The 15955-nt window shown below is 39.5% G+C and overlaps 2 non-coding genes across 2 annotated transcripts; both read left to right on the top strand.

The window, feature by feature from the left end:
* Positions 1-747: 747 nt before the first annotated feature.
* trnaa-cgc (transfer RNA alanine (anticodon CGC)) lies at positions 748-819 on the top strand. The gene has a single exon. It is a non-coding gene; the product is annotated as a tRNA-Ala (tRNA).
* Positions 820-2088: 1269 nt separating this feature from the next.
* On the top strand, positions 2089-2161 carry trnak-uuu (transfer RNA lysine (anticodon UUU)). The gene has a single exon. It is a non-coding gene; the product is annotated as a tRNA-Lys (tRNA).
* Positions 2162-15955: the final 13794 nt, after the last annotated feature.

Below are 15955 nucleotides of genomic sequence, written 5' to 3'. Positions count from 1 at the left end.
GCACTTCCGAGAAGCACCTGCAAATTATCACAATCCTCTCTCTCACCTACAAAGTTATGGAGACACAGACGTCCAATGAAAGCTCAAGGCTCCACTCAAGGCTTTATTCACTCAAGGCTCCACTCTTTTGTTGTGATGTCATTTTAATTAATATTAGCTTTGACAAGGTGTCATTTTTGCCTCTTAAAGTTAAAGTCTGCTCCTTTCTTCCTGGTATAGAAAGAACGTGTTACATCTTTGTTTAAAAACACCACTAAAAGTAAATTATTCAGCTCTACCGCCTGTGTGCATTGATAAGACATCTCAAAAGGACATATTAAATAAGAACACAATCCTTCCTGTTACCATTCCTGTGATTGGGGGCGTTGTTTCACCCTTTTACGTTAAATCACCAGTACTGCTGTTTTTCTATGCATAGTTTAATCAAGAGCACTTAAAAGATGCAAAAAGCTTTCAAATAAAATAGAATTGAAAGACAGTCGAGTAAGGAGGTAGAAAAAAAGCAATCCTCCGTCTGGGAATCAACCACCGTCGCCCATGTAACTGGATACAAAAATAACAGATTAATTTGTGCCCAGTCTCTTTAAGCATCGATGCGATTATTTTTCCTTCCTTTATTCTTAATTCCTATGAATTTACTCTGTAGTAGAAGAAACGCGAAAGTGGGAAACTGCAGGCATTCTTCGTGAGTGGTGCGATCAGTGAGCATTTGCACATCTCTAAATCTGTTCCATAACCTTACCCCTCAGGGATGTAGCTCAGTGGTAGAGCGCATGTTTCGCATGTATGAGGTCCCGGGTTCAATCCTCGGCATCTCCAGGTGCTTTATATTACAGTACTCACATCTCAATCTTCTGTTGAGTGAGAACTCTTTGCTCGTGTTCAAAGAGAGCCAGGTTTACACAATTAAATGCAGGCACCCTCGACGTGCTGCAGAGTTGCGCTGCTGTTCTAAATGTACCTCATTTAGTTCTGTTAAATCCTAAATTATTTGAACTAATAATTTAGTTCAAATTCAGGAAATCCAGAGATTGCTTCACACTTGTCGTGGCTGTTGCAGAAAACACCTGTTGAATCTCACCCGGGATTTCTTGAGAGATCATTCAGCGAGCGAGTCCTCCTTCTGATCTCCGCACTAAACTGAAAGCTTCACGAACTCCTCACTGCGTGTCCTGTACTGTTACAGGTGCTCTCGTGTAGATGTGAAGCACAGCCATAAACACACTTTGAACTTTTTCCGTTTAAGGAAAATGCAAAAGAGCATGACAAGTATTGATCGTATAAAATATCCATGGCACAACTCGAGAAAGTACTGAAGGACTACACATCGACTTTTGATGATTACAAGAGATTCAAGAAACACAATCATAAGCGACGGATATGACCTATAAACTCTCTTAATTGTCTTATAGTTTATGAAATAAAACAATTTCTTAATAATTTTCTTACTGTTCATAGACGATTTATTGAATTTGAACAAAATCACAATTACAAACTTTTTCGGTTAAACTGTTAAACTGTTATTCACATACTCTAACGTAAATAAACGTTAGTGTCTTCCGGTGTGTGAGCCAATTTCTCCAAAAAATATTTGTTAGTCTGTCGGGAGGCTGTGCAGGGTGTTAAGAAATAGAATTTCTAAAAGACTAAGCTTAACATCAAGGCTGTTTTCTCTACAGAAATGCTCTTTAAATTTCAGCACTGTTGCAACTCCCTTTATAAACGGTGTGCACACGTATACAACCAAGGCATTTAAAGTTTTTTTTAATTATTGTTCCAAAAATGTTCCATTTGTTTTCTTTTTAATGTTGTTGATTAAAAGATTTTATTAAATGTGAAAAAAATCTGAATGTGAAAAAAGGTCAAAATGCTATTGAAAAAAATCAGTAATGTGAGGAAAGATGGATTGTGGGAGCCCCTTAACTGCCCATGTCATGCTGTATTTCTCACTCATTCTACTGGGAGTGGTGCCGTCGCTTCATGATAAAGTCTGTCAGTGGTCATTCCAGACGGGTCAGGTATGACTGGTCTTCGGCACAAGAGACACGTGACTTGCGAGGATCCCGACAGTGTCGCCTTTCTTTCAGAGCCCGGATAGCTCAGTCGGTAGAGCATCAGACTTTTAATCTGAGGGCCCAGGGTTCGAGTCCCTGTTCGGGCGGTTGTACTGTTCTTAAGTCTATTGTGAATGTCATTCTAAATAGTCTTTTATCTTTCACTCTTGTAGCTTTATTGTGGTTATTTTAAATGTCCATTACTTGTATTAACAGAAGTGTACTTAGTGTTTCATTTCACAAACCGAAAATGTTCAAGTAGATCTTGTCACTCTACTCCACTTAATCATCTAAATTAAATCACAGTAGAGTACAGAACACACAGTGAGGAGCTCACACAGTGAATACTCTTGAATACGACAAGAGGAAAGACACACTGCACATCTGCAGAACATCACGTCCGAGTTTACAGTGACAGCAGAGGTTGGAAGCGAAGTAGTTTTTTATAACTCGCTCGCTGAAAGATCTCTCAAGAAACCTCGGTTGAGATTTAATGGGTGTCTAATAATCACGTTCAAAAAGGTGACGATACGTTTTTTTTTAACTAGGTAGCCTTAATGGCAACACGGTGTGAGTAGATCTTAAAGCAGCTGCAGACAGAGTACCCGTAATGGCAACACAGTGCTTTGAGTTCGGCTTTTCTTATTTCTTCTGCAGAACCAGTGGTATCGGAATATACTGATCCGCATAAGAAGCGCTTTCGGTTTCTGATCATTTTTATTGAGCGCTCATTAGAGTAGAAACGATAGAAACATCTCGCATTTCACGTGTTTAATGTTAACTGTCTCAGTGGTTGCCTCGGTGATTGATGGCTCTTCTCCCTCGCAGGGTGACGGCAAACTTCTTCAGAGAGGGAGTCTCCCACGCACGGCTTTTCTTTATCAAGAGCTGAGACAACAGAAACAGACTTCAAACTGACATGAATTACTTCTTGAGCGTTTATGACCGTCTTTAAAAGCTGAGAGCAGGTGAAAAAGTCTTTGGAAATGAGGACATGACTGCTGACAGTAAACAGAGCTGACGCTCAGCAGCAGACAAGCGCTCCTCGTTAGTATAGTGCTGAGTACCCCCGCTTGTTGCGCGGGAGACCGGCGTACGATACTATGGAAGCCCGTTTCCGCCAGGGAGAAAAAAAATCGCACTATGCTATCTCAGAATTCCGACTTAGCAACTCAGAATTGCGACTTAGTAAGTCAGAAATCTGACTTAGTATCTCAGAATTGTGACTTAGCAACTCAGAATTGCGACTTTATATCTCACATTTGTGACTTCGAAATAGCCGTATTCCATTGTCTGTCCTTTTGTTATTGTAACGGATTCGGGTTCTAGGGATTGTGCCCTCACCACCCCCACCCATATGATCATGAGTAGATCTCCCTCGATTCAGACAAACTCTTGCTTGCCCAATACTTTCAGAGCAATATCTGAATCGAGGCTCAAAGTGGAAAGAAAGCTGTAATACGCAAAAGGTCATACAGATGCAGCCATGCACCCATGCAACCATTCAAAGTGCGCGGTACACACACGTACCGGAGGTAATTGGCTACGGCGTCGAGCAATTGTGACGCACGATGACGCGCGGTACCGCGGTACGTGATTGGTTGACCGACAGGGGCACTTGTGGTCCGTTGGTCTGTCGTAGAAAGATTTACAGTAAACGTCTTTACTGTGCCCGTTGTAGTATTGAATATTTATATGGAATTTTACCACTGAAGGGAAATCTTAGTGCCTGAGCATAAAAAGAATAGGAGCATACTTCAACGCGTGTGAAGGCCATAAACGATATTAATTTTGGAACTTAAACATACAGTATATGGCTGGTCTCGGTACTTTAAAGAAAACATACACACCAGTATTCCATTTCTCCCTAAAGATTTTAAGCATTGAAGTCTTTAACTAACGTGATACCGGAGTCAACAAGCATACTTTTAGAATTTGATTAAAAGGGAATATAATATGGAATCGCGTATCTAAAGAATTTAATAACGATATGATTATATTCGTGTACTGCGACAGGGTTGTGTAGGGCTGTTTCGCCTCTCCAAGCACCTTCCTTTGTAGCCCACTGGTCTATGTGCCTGATTACCAACTCACGGGTTGTGTGTTCAAATCCAGCTGGTGCTGGACTTTTCTTTTAACAAACATTTCTTCAAAAAATAGAATAGCAATAGTATGGACAATCAATTGACTTTTATATTTCAAAATGTCACAACATGATCGATTCTAAGTCATTTTTGATAGCAATGAATAGTCGCCTTCTTCCCTTCTGACAACGGTCCCTGCGTCCGCTTCCTGCTTCTATTGTGTGTGTGTGTGGGGGGGGATTCCTTCAGATCTCCCTTCAGATTTAAAAGGTTATTAATCATATCTTCGGTGTCGCATCTTACAAGTGCAGCTGATCATTTGCTGCCTGGGTGGGTCAACTATCACAAAGCTTTAGAGAACCTAACATTTCTATTATCAACAAATTGTAAATTTGTAATAGAGTAAATCTTTATAGAGAAATGGAGGCTGGACAGTATGCGTTGCAATATAAACATTTGTATTGATTTAAATCGTGTTTTGATTTAAATCGCAAACACGTGTTTAATTATATGTGTTTTTTTAATCATAATCAGACTAAGGCAACATAAATTGATACAGTATCTTTGTCTTCTAAGTATCTTAATAAACTTTCAGCATAGCTTTCTACCCGTTTAGATTTATTTTTCTTGGGATTTTGGGATCAAACGTGGAAGGATTAGATTGTAATCGTTTTTATTTTTCAAATACGTTTTAGAAAAGTGTAATCTATACCTGCCCAGACTGTACGCCTTCCTAAATCCCACCCTGACCACTTTCACTCCTGTTCTGCTCTTCCCCGCGCACCCCAGCCGGGCACTCTTCGGCCTCTTCCCGGGACGAATGTATATTTAGATATTTACACCCGGCGCGGCACCGAGGGAGCATATGCATTTATAACTTAGTTTTTAAAATTAGTCAAGCAATATGAAGCATCTCCTTTTACTTTTAAGTCCCTTAAATACATTGAGCACAGCTTTCTCACCACTTAGATTACTTTTTGATACCATTGTTACACAAAGCAGAAACTTCTTGTATTTTCCGATGACATACAGTACAAGTGGAAAGATTACAGATTTTAATCATCTTTAATTTTGTTACGTTATACGTTTTAGGAACGTTTCATCTATACAAACACCACAAAACTATTCTCGATTGTATTTCTGAATGTTATGTTACACCTACAGTAGTTCACTGCTTTAAATACATCGAATTAAGAAAGTTAGGTGTAGCACTTTAGATCTTTTTTTCTGAACCGGGGAAAATCGGATCATGTTTCTCTATAACAATAATAAAAGACATTATTTTACATATCACTTTTAAAACTGGCATCTCAAAGCAATAAAGAAGATGGAAAAACAGTTAAAAGGGACCAAAGTAAATACCAGACAAACGCAAACGCGTTTTTAATAAAATGCTTTTATTCATTCAGCAGAGAGTGAGAGGGACATCCAGCAGAGAGAGACACACACACCGGTTTCCATCGACAAAAGTCTGCATTTTCAGGAGTGTCTCTAGCCTCCCAATCCTCCCCAGTAATGCATCATACTGCTCCCGCTGCTGCCGAAAAGTCTCCACACAGGTGCCTTTTGCCGAAGTCGGGAGACATTAGAGGCTTGCCACATCCAGACTGTTAAACCAACGCATTAGCACGTCAAAGCCCATTGAGGATCCGGGCACAATAACTGTTTTGTCCCTTGATTTACTGATCTGCATTAATTACAGAAATCGAGTTCCTGCTATTTGCAGACGACCTGGTCCTGCTGTCGCCCACAGAACAGAGGCTGCCGCAGAACCTGGCGCTGCTGGAGAAGCACTGTCAGACCTGAGCGCTGACAGTCAATCTGGACAAGACCAGAGTTAAAAGAAAAAAAGCCAGACCCCCATTAGTCTTCCTGAGATTGTCAGATTATGAACGAATAAAAGCATCTTATTAAAAAACGCGTTTGTGTTTGTCTGGGTATTTACTTTGTAATCTGTGGTTTACATCTACTGTATTGTTTTGAGATGCCACTTTTAAAGGTGATATGTAAAATAAAGTTTTTTATTATTGTTATAGAGAAACATGATCAGATTTTCCCTGGTTCAGAAAAAGGACAATTAAAATCTGTAATCTTTCCACTTGTATGTCATCGGAAAATACAAGAAGTTTCTGCTTTGTGCTAAGACATTAACGAGTACAACCCCCCTCTCTGCGGGAGTGCTGGCTGTGACGAATTATACCGGTTTCACAGGTATTTTCAAAGTAGGAAGTACAGTACTTACTAGTTAAAAAAGCTAGGCTCCTCAATGAAATCGCTTTAACATGCTAATGCGTTGGTGTAACAGTCCGGGCGTGGCAAACTTCTAATGTCAACTCGACTCGATTGGAAGACAATGAACATATTCTAGCCCTAAATGAATTAATAGCAAACATGGTTTACATAAAAAACATTTTTCCAAGAAAGTTTATAATAATACGATCTATAGTTGAAATCTGAGCCTAAATATAAAGAAAAAGCATTTTCAGAGAGCAATCACGCTGTGTTTATGTAGAAAAAGTGATTAGGTTTATGAGCAATCTAATTACTTATTCGTTTAAAACGCTATATAAAAGTCTATTTAAAGTTGAATGATAAGTGTCGCAGTTTAAATAAATTTCGTAGTTGGCAATTATGAAACGCTCTGTTAAAAGGAAGGGAGTTTTTATGTCCGTTACAGTTTTTTTTAAATTGAACTTGTTTGAATTGACTGAGCTCCGTGCTGTACCACACAATGTCTGTTTTTTTTGTTCTGTCCTACTGTACACTTTTCTAAAACGTATTTGAAAAATAAAAACGATTACAATCTAATCCTTCCACGTTTGATCCCAAAATCCCAAGAAAAATAAATCTAAACGGGTAGAAAGCTATGCTGAAAGTTTATTAAGATACTTAGAAGACAAAGATACTGTATCAATTTATGTTGCATTAGTCTGATTATGATTAAAAAAACACATATAATTAAACACGCATTTGCGATTTAAATCAAAACACAATTTAAATCAATACAAATGTTTATATTGTAACGCATACTGTCCAGCCTCCATTTCTCTATAAAGATTTACTCTATTACAAATTTACAATTTGTTGATAATAGAAATGTTAGGTTCTCTAAAGCTTTGTGATAGTTGACCCACCCAGGCAGCAAATGATCAGCTGCACTTGTAAGATGCGACACCGAAGATATGATTAATAACTTTTTAAATCTGAAGGGAGATCTGAAGGAATTCCCCCCCACACACACACACAATAGAAGCAGGAAGCGGACGCAGGGACCGTTGTCAGAAGGGAAGAAGCCGACTATTCATTGCTATCAAAAATGACTTAGAATTGATCATGTTGTGATATTTTGAAATATAAAAGTCAATTGATTGTCCATAATATTGCTATTCTATTTTTTGAAGAAATGTTTGTTAAAAGAAAAGTCCAGCACCAGCTGGATTCGAACACACAACCTGTGAGTTGGCAATCAGGCACGTAGACCAGTGGGCTACAAAGGAAGTTGCATGAAGAAAGAGACGAAACAGCCCTACACAGCCCTGTCGCAGTACACGAATATAATCATATCGTTATTAATTTCTTGAAATACACAATTCCATATTAAATTCCCTTTTAATCAAATTCTAAAAGTATGCTTGTTGACTCCGGTATCACGTTAGTTAAAGACTTGGTTAAAGAAGATGGAATACTGGTGTGTATGTTTTCTTTAAAGTACCGAGACCAGCCATATACTGTATGTTTAAGTTCCAAAATTAATATCGTTTATGGCCTTCACATGCGTTGCAGTATGCTCCCATTCTTTTTAAGCTCAGGCACTAAGATTTCCCTTCAGTGGTAAAATTCCATATAAATATTCAATACTTAAACGGGCACAGTTAAGACATTAAATATACATATACATACTGTATACAGTGCAGTTTGCATACGGTAATATATTTATGTTCCTAAGTCAATCTCTTTTATGAGCATGTGAAAGGCATGGTGAATCGATTCTCAAAAATTACTGTACTTTGCATGATTGGAAACAAATGCATGATTGCGAAATGCTGTGGTGTTACTTTTACAAAGACGGTCAATGAAAAAAAGAATGTGGACCAGGGCAATACTTTGAGTTTACACTTACAGCTTGTCCAAGGTCATTCATTATTAATACTATTAGTAATATCTTCGTTAAAGACTTTGATGGCGACAGCTCAAACATGAGAGGTTGAGCTTTATTAGCTCCACCTTGCGGAAATTCCGGATACTATTATTTTTATTGCCGTATTATAGGAGAATTTACGGTAACTAGCGGTATTTACCGGTAACTCGATGTAGACTGCGTACAGCGCACCCGAAAATAATGCGGTATCGCCCGCACATTTTGAATGGCTGCATCTGTAAGGCACTGGGGATCACTGTAAGCCATCAGGTCATGCTAGGAGGATTGGGAGGATCAAATTGACACAGAGGGACCCAACATGGGGGCTGAACCCACAGTTCTGAGATTAAGAGATTCAAACTCTATCGACTGCGCCTATTTAACTCCTGTGCTACAGCAGTAACGTTTCGGGCTGTTGGTGAACATGACATAATATAACAGCAGGAACACGTGGCCCAAAAGCAGTGACAGTATCGCTGTCACATTTGGCTGTAGACAGAGTAACAGGAACCGACCTAAAGTTTCGGCTGTGGATCTGTCTCATGTGAGAAAGAGACAGTAAAATAGCATGGAAAATACACGAGAAGATACCGAAAAAATTTGTGCTCACTGCAAAGTAGGAAAGAAAGATGATCAGACATGTAAAACAGCTTGGTGATAATTTGCAGGGACAGTTTTATGTTATTTAGAACACGGATTTCTGTTCATGTTCCTTAAGATGTGTAATCTGTATGTTGGTTTTATGAGAACAGTTTCTTCTAAAGTCCTATCAATTGACAGTTGAGAGGTAGATAGTGCACGTCTTCAAGAAGACTCTTTAAGGTGATTACAAGTTTCTGCGTCATAGTTTTAAAATAGTTTAGCTAAAGAGCAACGGGAGTATAAATGAATTCCCCCACCCTCTATTCGAAGATAAAACTCCATGTGCGAGTCTAAGTTTCCTTGAAGCTACTGATGTTCCTCTTTATTGGACATCCCCGGTGATATTGACTCAGGAGCTCAATGTTTATGTGTATAGTTCGACATGTGCAAAACACACATATTCCCTACAAATATCGGCAAGGTCATGATTTTCTAAACAGTTTGTGTCATTGCAATTTGAACCGTACTTTTTTCCTAATGTATGCTTACCTGCCATGTTCAGAGGGTCATATTTAAAAAACGGTACATTAAAATTTCTTATACTTCAGGATTTCGATAGTGTGTTACATTGTCTTTCACACCTTGGTGTCAGAATTGTGAGACGTTCTTATAATCGGGGGGGGGGGGGGGGTGGCGTAGCAATAGGCAGAAAGTGCAATCCCCTTTTTCCAGGGTAAGTCCATGTTATGGTGAGTTTTTAAAATTGGCTTTCGATTTTCTGAAATACATTCCATACAAAAATATAATTTGGACAGTTGCTATTTATTTGGATACTCCCTCACTGAGGATGTCCACAGTATTCCAGCCGGATTAGTACTGATCGAAGAGAGCCATCTACAGGCGAAAGGCGACATAACATCACAGCAGCAGCATTTAAGGTGGAACAAATAATAATAATAATAATAATAATAATAATAATAATTAATAATAATAATTATTATTAATAATAATAATTGCTTACACTTATATAGCGCTTTTTCTGGACACTCCACTCAAAGCGCTTTACAGGTAATGGGGACTCCCCTCCATCACCACCAGTGTGCAGCCCCACCTGGATGATGCGACGGCAGCCATTGTGCGCCAGAACACTCACCATACATCAGCTATCAGTGGGGAGGAGAGCAGAGTAATGAAGCCAATTCACAGAGGGGGATTGTTAGGAGGCCATGATTGATAACGGCTGATGGGGAAATTTGGTCAGGATGCCGGGGTTACACCCCTACTCTTTTCGAGAAACACCCTGGGATTTTTAATGACCACAGAGAGTCAGGACCTCGGTTTTACGTCTCATCCGAAAGGACAGCGCCTGTTTACAGTATAGTGTCCCCGTCACTATACTGGGGCATTAGGACCCACATGAGCCGCAGGGTGAGCGCCGAATAAGGCGAATAAGAAGCCAACTTCAGCCTCGTAGCAGACCCTGGGAGGCACGCTCAAAATAATCATCTTTCCCAGTACTTCAGAGTCATATTTAGATCGCTTTACTGCACTTTTATGTGATCGATGGAAGATGTGAAGCCATCGAGCCTGTACTGTGCTTCACATTGAACTTTTATCTGGCACATGCAAAGTACCAGATAAAAGCCATTTCTTATGCTTTCTTTTTAGAATTTTTTATTAAATGTATGAAGAATTCACAAATACAAATACAACCAGAGGATCAAAACAGGTACAAGAGAACAAACACAAACAGAAAAAAACATTTAACCGCCAGAGGTAATGAAGCAAATTATGTGATCAAATTGTATTTTGTATATATATCATATGTTTTCCTTGCTTTCGACAGTAGAACCCGACCTGCCTACGATAGGTCCCTCATTAACCAAGACTGAAATCTTTTTGTAGTTTTATCTAAAATAGGTGTAAAGTTCAATTTACATCTTTCATCTTGGTCTTTACTGACTATAATACCCAAATAACGAACCACTTTCTTCACAGGTATATTCACTATTGCATCTAAATTAGAATCCTTAAGAGAAAACAGTTCACACTTGTCAATATTCAAAGACAATCCCGAGACTGCTGAAAACACATTTAAAACCTCAATTGCTTTAGAGACCTCTTTACTATTCTTAAGAAAAATAGTAGTTTCACCAAAACCATAAAATTCTAAACACTTAAACATAAATGTATGTTCTACTGTATCAAAAGCTGTATAAAAGTTATAAATAAATAAAATATAACTATCATCTTCTAAAAGATCACTATAATCTATCAGATCCAGAATTAAACGGATATTATTACAAATATGTCTGCCTTACATAAAACCAGATTGTGTCTCATCAATAATCTGATCCAAACCTTTCTTTAATCTATTTGCAAATATCAAAGCTAATAATTTTGCATCATTATTCAACAAAGTTATAAGCCTCCAATTTTCTAATATTAATTTATCCTTGTCAGGTTTGGGAATAAGAGAGATCAATCCCTGTTTCAGAGAAGGTGGCATTTCTTTTTTTTTGTATAGCTTCTTCAAAAACACAAAATAAAAAATCAATTAACAAATCTTGAAAAATATTATAAAATTCACTACATAAACCATAATTCCCAGGGGATTTATTGTCTTTTTTTATAATATTTTTTATAATTTTTTTAATATTTACCTTTATTTTGTTCTTAGTAATTTGTTGATCACACTGTATACGGAATTCCTTATCTATAAATCTAGCGTCTCTCCTTATGGAATGCAGGAATACATCTATATCCGACTTGTTCTGTCTTGCTGAATATAATGTTTTGTAAAAATCAGTAACATATAAAGCTATATCCATTCATTTTTAACTTGTCAATCAATTTATATTCTAAACTTCTTTTTTCTAAACTATAAAAATATTTAGTATTTTTTCCCCTTCTTCCATCCACTTTCTTCTTGATCGAATAAATGCACCTTTAGCTTTTTCTTCATAAATCTGATCTACTGTAATTGCAATTGGAAAAGATTCAATTTTTCTTTTTCTTACTGACTGTAATCAGTAATCTGAGTTAATTCAATTATATCTTTAATAAGAGTATCTTCTTTATTTCTTTTCGACATAACTAGGATTTTGCTCCCTTTAATAGCTACAGATGCAGCCATTAGTATATACTGCTATAACAAATAAAACCAAACACAATCATTAACTGAGCAGTCACTGGGAGCGGATCTCCTTCCCGTCAACAGAGGCCCTCGCTCCCACAAAGCAGGCTCTCCTCCCCTCTCACTGCAGCTTCAACCTGGGGCCACAGCTGGCTCCTGGTGCTCCTGTCTGCGGCGGACAGGTCCTATGCAAATCTCAGTTTGTTCTCATTCAAATACTCATTCCCTCTCGCCCCTCGCCACAGCATGTCCCTCGCCGTCCTCTTGGTGAACTGTATTTTAATCGATCTGGGGCGCACTTGCCCAGACATGTTTGCTCTCCCAAGCCTGTGAACTATGTCAATGGCCAATATCACGTCCTCCTGGTCCGGCAGGGTCCTTTTACAGATACCCTTCACTGTTGCAACAATGTTCTCATTGCGTTCCTCCTTAACTCCAAGTAATTTTAAATTCCATCGTCGACGGTATCTTTCTGCATCGTTCGCTTTCAATTCAAGTTCTTTAATATGTTTTTCTTGCACGATATTCACTCGTTTAAGAGCTTTCACTTCACTCTTTAAGTCTTCAACCTCTTTGAATACAAAGCCCATGGACTTTTTAAGACCTTCAATACTGACTGTATTAAATCTAATCATTTCCTTCAGCTCAGCCAGGCCCTGTGCCATCATGTTGAACATGTTGGTCTGGAGCTCCTCCAGCGTCAGCTCGCTCCTTCCTCTCTTGGTCACCGGGCAGGGACTCCAGCTCTTCCTCCGGCAGCTGAGTCTCACTCGCGTACGAGCGCATCTCCAGTACTCGTTCCACATCCCCTCCAGCTGCTTCACTTTTCTCTTTAGTTGCTATCGATTTTTTGTAGTACCATATATATACAATTGAGGTATCTTAGATTTCTCCTTCAAAGACCCAGCACTCTCTTTTCTGTTCTCAGTGCTACTCATATAGAAATTCTTAAACCTCAAAAAATATATTTTTTTCAATTATAACCAAAGTTTAAACAACTAGTGTTAAGTCCTAATTTTTCTGCAGTCAAAAAAGCAAAAAAATAACATTCAGGTCATGAAAAATTCAAAGCAACGCCTCTGTTTCTCTCTGGGTTTCTGGATGTGTTATTTCTGGTTTAAATTGAATACTTTGGATATTTCTTCACATTTTCAAAGTGTGAAGGTTTTCTTATATTTTAGCAAGATTTTGCTTTTGTAATTATATTGTTTTTGTGTAAAAATGGGCATTATACAGTCTTTGAATTCAGCACTGTTTTATTTATTAAGTCATCAGGAAAATGGTCTTAGAGAAGATGAACAAGCTGCTAAACTGGGATTTGAAATAAACCATTTTAACAGACAGGTTGTCCAGTTTCTTACAGTATACAGGTCGTTGTGGTGGGTTTTGAAGTTTTTGAAAGCGAGTGGTCGGGCTGTAGTTTCTCTTGCAGTCCGGTCGGTCCTGTGTTTATTAATAATGTTGTTTAAAAAACAAAGTTTAATCGCTGTGAAAACAAATGTTTAATGTTTGTATTTAGAGGATAATGGGGATCACTTGCGTGTGTAATACTTAGTGAAACAATGACAGAATATGTTGTTTCTCTGGAAGGGAAGAGAAGTAATTAGTAATTGACTTGTTTTTCTCTCTCGGTGTGTTTGGGGGACAAAGACATTTCACAGTCTAATGGAGTTAAGTTGGAATGTAATCGGCAGGAGCCTGTTGTGATGTTTGCTGTTTTATTCCCCAGCTGCTGTGACTCTGGACCCTGATACAGCTCACTGTGAGCTCAGCCTGTCTGAGGATGGGAAGAGAGTGAGACTGGGATAGAGGAAGAGTATTACTGGTCCTGTGTCATGAGCAGGGAGGCCTTCACCTCAGGGAGACACTACTGGGAGGTGGAGGTGAATAACTGGTGGACAATAGGAGTGACCAGAGAATCTGCAGAGATGAGAGGAAAGTTCAGCTTCTCTCCCCAGCAGGGTTACTGGTGTCTGGGCTCTCACCCTTTCTCTGCTCTAACTGACCCTGTGACCTCTCTCCCCCTCAGTCTGAAGCCCAGGAAGCTGGGGGTGTGTGGATATTGAGGAGAGGAAGGTCTCCTTTTACACAGTGGAGTCCAGTGCTCATCTCTACACTTTCACTGACATGGTCTTCACTCAGGGAGAGAAGATCTATCCTGTCTTCTGGACTGGGGATAGTTTTAAAGACCTTGAGTTGCTGCCTGCTGACAGTGTGGAGATTAAACCGTCACTGACTCATGAGCACAGGCTGACTCTCTCCCAGCTCTCTGTCTTACTTCTTATACTGGGAGACGGGTTTACTGATGGGTAGTGAGATGATGACATAAATATAAAAATAATTTTAGAAATTACGATGTTGTTTCGTGTTCAAACGTGTTAAATTACAGTAAGAGTTTTAAAGTAACATGTAGGAGAGAGGGAGATATACCTCGCTACCAGCCTGCTGTACTCCTGACTTGTAAATATCTCTGGAAACCCTCCGGTGTGTTTTTCTAATTTTTGAGAAAATAAACTTTTAAAAAAGAAATCCCGTGTGAGTCTCTCCTGCAAGCGCCGGTGACTGTGAAGCTGCCAGAACGGGGAGGGACCCGCTGACGTCACTACAGCCAGGAGGAATAGGGACTGTGACGCTGTCAGGAAGTGGCTCAGGGTGTTTATGGGAGTTGTAGTTTGTATCCAGTGCTACATCTGTGAGCAGCTACAGCCAGTCTAATACCTGGCTCCTCTTAGACAGGGTCACATCATCATATTCAGTATTGGTGTTTTATGCTCTTATTGGGTTCATTTTTCCTGTGGTGGTTTGTTTAGTGTGAGAGCAGTTCTATTTGATCTCTGACCCAGGGGGGAGTGCGGTGTGGACACGCTGTGTCCATTACTCTTTTTTTCTGGTCTTTTCTGTAGTTTGGTTCCCATTAAAGTGTGATAATCGGCCAGTGAAAGCTCCGTTTTCCTTCATATGAAAGACCAAAACCCTAAACCGAGCCCAGGGTTTTGGTGGCAGTGGGGGGTGTTTTTCTTCAAGGACAGAAACGTGGGCTTGTAAAAAGCGACGAAGAAGTATGAAGAAATGTCGACCCAGGTTTATAGCCAACAGAACTAAGCTTTACTGTGGGAGCTTCTTTCTTGCAACTGAACAGAGTATTTGTTGTGTCCAACACAGGACACACGATCTGTGTGTGTCTGAAGCAGGAATCACCTTTATTACATGTGCACACGGGAGCCACAGCTGATGAAGCACTGACTCAACTCACTGATACAAAAGGAGGCTTTTTCTATAAATCACAAACAAAAAACCCACCCAGAACAGTTCCAGTACAGTTCCATGCTAAATGATATGACTAGGACAAAAATAACAAACATTACCAATCCCATCAATACATATTGAGCAAGAGTATCCCACGAGCCAAACACTGACATCAACCATGAGCCGATGCCCCAATCATCAAGATTATAAGTGTGATACTTCTGTCCTTCATCATAGATGCGCTGTGCTAAATCCGGGATGTGTTCCGAATTGTCAGGGGTGTCAGTACAACACTCAGCTCCAATTACTGCACACGTCCCCTCTTGAGAGGCTAACAAGTCATGTAAAGCCAATCGAATTTGCATTGCGACAGTCCTCATGGCCACCATCTCGTCATTGTTGGTTCTTAACCCTTCGGACGTTTCGTTAGCGAGTTTTTCTAAGGACACAGACATGTGAATAGATTCTCTAGCAAGTTTCCCTGTTCCAAACCAAGGGAAAGCTATAGCAAAGAATCGCTCTACTTCAGTAATTGCTCGGGGTGCATTTTGGAGCGATCTGGGTAGAATGGACTATGTGCCAATATCCAGGCGCGTGGCACCACGCAGCCTAGATAGCGTGTTCCTGACCACTCTGCAGGAAGCCAGGGGTGGGCATTCTAACGGGTACTTCCCCACTCCCCAAGTATTATTGTCTCCTTTCATCATAAAGAACG

Source organism: Lepisosteus platostomus, chromosome 5 (assembly GCF_059453375.1).
Source record: "Lepisosteus platostomus isolate fLepPlt1 chromosome 5, fLepPlt1.hap1, whole genome shotgun sequence".
NCBI classification, from domain to species: domain Eukaryota; kingdom Metazoa; phylum Chordata; class Actinopteri; order Semionotiformes; family Lepisosteidae; genus Lepisosteus; species Lepisosteus platostomus.
The sequence above is the reverse complement of the archived record's forward strand: the minus strand, read 5'-3'. Positions and strand labels throughout refer to the sequence as shown.